Genomic DNA, 4,198 nt, shown 5'->3' with positions numbered 1-4,198 from the left:
CTGTTGCATGAAAGAAATAAGTAACCACAGCACTCAAAATATCAAAATATTTTATTCTTAATATCTATTATGAGCTACTGGCATCACAGTAAAGCACAGGCCCACACTTTCTTTTTGTGTGTGTCTACATTGTGCATCAGAGCACAGTGCATTGAGCTAGCAGAACCTGAATGGAATGTACAGGGCAGTTTTGTACCTTCCCACGCTGGCTGCTCGCCCTTACGCTAGTAAATACGAGGCCGGGGGCATGCTACCGTGCTCACTAGTCTACTCCCTAGCAGAACGTTGACCGTAGCGCCTGGCTGCTGCCCCAGCATCAGAAGGCAGCACAGGGCAGAAGCCACATCCCCCCAGGCGGTGCCAGCTTCTCATCCCTCGTGTTTGAGGGAGCAAGGATCTCAGCCTGTGCGTGTCAGCATCGCCCTGGGGCCCACGCGTGGGGCAGACCTGCCAGCCGCTCAGCACCTGAGCGCTGCCGCCTGCCTTGTCAGCATGGCAAGGCCAGATCCTGGCATCAGCGTGCTCTGGCCTGTTTCTAGCTTGTGGATATTTCTGCAATGCATTCCCTCCAGCTGTTGTCCCTGGGTGAGCGCAGGTACAGTTGCATCAGATTTAGCTCCTCTCCCTCTGTTCTTCAGAGGTAAAATCGTATTTGTTTGAAATGGATTGGAGGGGCAGTCACTTGCTGTCATGTTTCATAGAGTACATAACAAGCCTAGATCTCTTGTCAAGAAAATGAAATGAACTTACTATGTCTGGATGACCTTCAGGAAAATGAATAACTGTTTTGTAAGCTTTTCATGACATATACCTAATATTGAAGAATAGTGGATATTCCATCAAGCCCCTCCCCCCCCCCAAATCCCCAAACCAAACTCTGCTGTTATCCCTCATGTTTTGCCGTAAACTCTGCTTAGCATTTGGATCATTTGAAACACATGTGCCTACGTATTCCCCTGAACTTCTGTTTCAATTCTGAGACTCACATTTGTTGGATAATTGGTGAAATTATGGATTCTACTGGACAGAAAGTAAGATTTGTGTTTGTAGTAGTTAAACTGAGTGGAATATAATGCCCACAGTTTGCTATTATACAACAAACATATGTCTTATAGCATGACTTGCAGGAAAGTATGTTTTTTAAATAAGAATGTTTTATCATCACTAGCACCTTGTGTTCCCAAGAAATTGTTACAATGTTCCTGATAGTAATACTAAAATTAGATGAATCAGACCTGACAGAGAACTGCAGTACAGGGAGTGCTACATTAATTTCAACTACTCCTTTGCTGCCTTGTCTACCACCAAAAAAAAACCCCAAACCTGCAAAATAAAAACCATCCCACCCTGCCTGAACGTTTTAGAGAGGGAGAAAGGGGAGGGGGAAGTGAAAAGCAGGAGAACAATGAAACAATAAAAATTCAATACTAACAGAATCTGTCAACCTTAAAACAATGAAAAGATTCAGAGTTCAGAAAGCCATTGTCTTCCATTTGTACAGAAGGAAAGAAGGAAATCAATATTTGTTTCTTGGAGAGTGCCAGCCCCAGCATGTGGTATTGATATTTTCAACAGGATAGAAGGGCTTTTCACAACAAACCTTTCACTTTTCCACCATTAGAGAAGGTCTGTGCATTAGCTTGAATATTACCTGGTAACATGGCTCTTGTTTAATGTTTTCTTTTGAGGAGTTTTATGTTATTTTTATTGGCATTACCAGTAAAACTTTTTTGCACTGTTATTGCTGTTTTAATGCAAATGCAGCAGTGGGAGCCTTTTATTTATGCAGTCACCATACAGGTGACTGCCCCTGAAAAACATTGCAACTAAAAGGTGCTACAGCAAAGTCACGCTGGCCATGGGTGATGGGCGCTGCTTTGCCCACACCAAAAGCCTGAGCCATTTGCTGACCACAGCACTTTCTGGTGAGCCCGTTTTTTAATTTTCTGATCTCATCACTTTCTGCAACCCCCAGAGACACATCTATGGATTACAGAGGCATGGCTGGGGATGACTTTTAGTTGTTATTCAACCCTGACACAGCTGGGACCTCTCTAATGACAGCTTGTTTTCTCAGCTCCAACTCTGAATGGAGGGAATTAATCAAAAAATGAAACGTATCCTGAACTGGTACTATACCTGCCTTTGAAAAATACTATCTGTGTTTCTTTGACCTCTGTTTTCAATGTATCATATGACCTGATTGCTTTTTTACAGTTTCTGTATCATCACTCAACCACTGCTATGAGGGGCATGCTGTCACCCTCCTCAAGACACGGGGGGAATAAGGGACTTGATACCTCTGTTCACAGGAGGAAAAATAACTGATCTCTGTTAGAGTGGAGTGAATAGGAAAGGATATGCTGATGTAAACCGTGCTAGAAATAAACTCTTACCTATTAGCACTAAACTTTTTTCCACCTTTCCAGAGTAAACTTTTACAAAAATCAGCAAGGTCTTGGGGGTGATTTTCAGATAGGGAGGCTCAGCCTCTCCAGCAGGTCTGAGCCCTGCTAATCGCTCTGTGGCTCTCTTGTCCTCCCCAGGAGGGTTGTAAATTGGGCTACTGGAGCACACAGCACATTTCAGTATCTACTAGCAAGGCAAATCTTCTCCCTGTCCTCCTCCCGTAGCTTCAAGCATTCTGTTTTTATACACTATTGTTGTATTGGGTTTGTGCCTCCCAGTGTGCTTCAGGCACTCTTGAACATCCTCTGATTCAGGAAGATTTTTTTCCATTGCTGCAGGCTTGCAAGATCAACTGAGTTATTTTATCTTTTCTCCAGAGAGCTAGGATTGCTGTGGGTTGGACTGGCAAAATATTGCTGTTTAAAGTCTGAAGACTGTATTCCAGTTCTTGTCATCACAGTCCATGACAGGTAACACTAGGTGAATTAGTGGAATTTAAGTATAATCTTGCCCTAGAAATATTCAGATCAACCAGAAATAAACATTCCCTTTTCTTTCAAAGAAGCAAATAAACAAGAAAAATGAAAGGTAGTTGCCTTGTGACACCAAATTTGACCTGCATTAGATTTTTTTCATTTCAGGAAGAAAAAGATTCACACAGAAGTAAGTAGACCTTTCTTACAACTTTTCCAAAATCATCATTTTTGCTTCAGCAGAAATCATTCAGTGAATACAACTAGAATTAAAAAAGAATTCCAACTGCCCCAATGTGGAATTATTAATGAATAAATGATCTTCTGGGGGAAAAATTAATTTGTCCTTCCCAGACAAATACTTCAGCTACAGGAGTTTTTGGCTGAAAAACGATTGTCCTGGGATATGGTTTCATATACATCTCAAGTACAGGCATAGAACTATGTGGATTCAGAACATGTGAGTGACACTGAAACCAAGACTTTGTACAGAGCATTCAAAAGTGACCTAGAGAAAGTGATTAGATTTGTGTGAATTAAATGGTCAACATAATCACTAGAACTCAACATCCATCTTAGTACCTAAAGTTCAATTTCCCTGTCAGACACACATAAAAATAAATCCCCTAATTGTTAGGGATGGTATTGTTAAAAATTTCAACCAAGAAAGGGTGATTGTAGTCTGAAAAAAATGATCATTGACATTTTGAAATTAGAATTAGGTGCCAGAAAGATGTTTCTGACCTAAATTAAACTAAGATAGCAAAAATGATTGAATGTTTTACCCCAGAAATAGAAGAGAGAGTAAAATCACCTGAAGGAACATTGTGACATACCCTTACAAGGCTGAACATCCAACTATCCATAGGCCATCCACATGAAACTGGTGGGAAAAGTTCCAGCAGCCCTGGGATGTTATTTTCAGATTCATGTACCATAATGCGTTTGTGGGGGTGATTTGTAGGAGTTTGATTTCTCTTTTTTTTTCTCTTTTTGAAAAACAAATGCCTTAAGATGTCTGGAAATCTGGCCCTTAAAACTTGAGGGGTCCGAAGTCACTATGAAAAATCATGGTTGTTATCTTATTGAAGTTCACATCACACTTTCAAGCCCAAATGCTGATTTCGTGTTGCCATTTGACTTGCTAGAAATATTAATTTAATTTCCTGATACAGTATATCTATTGATTATGTACAGAACTGATTACATGCATGCTCAGTTCCTACCCGTAGAGTTCCCTGTAGGACTACCAGTTAAAGGGGAAGGAAAACAAAAAGTGAAAGCAGCTTTGTAGGAAATCCATCCATGTTCAACAA

The sequence above is a fragment of the Balearica regulorum genome, chromosome 6 (genome assembly GCF_011004875.1).
Source record: "Balearica regulorum gibbericeps isolate bBalReg1 chromosome 6, bBalReg1.pri, whole genome shotgun sequence".
NCBI lineage: Eukaryota > Metazoa > Chordata > Aves > Gruiformes > Gruidae > Balearica > Balearica regulorum.
The sequence above is the reverse complement of the archived record's forward strand: the minus strand, read 5'-3'. Positions refer to the sequence as shown.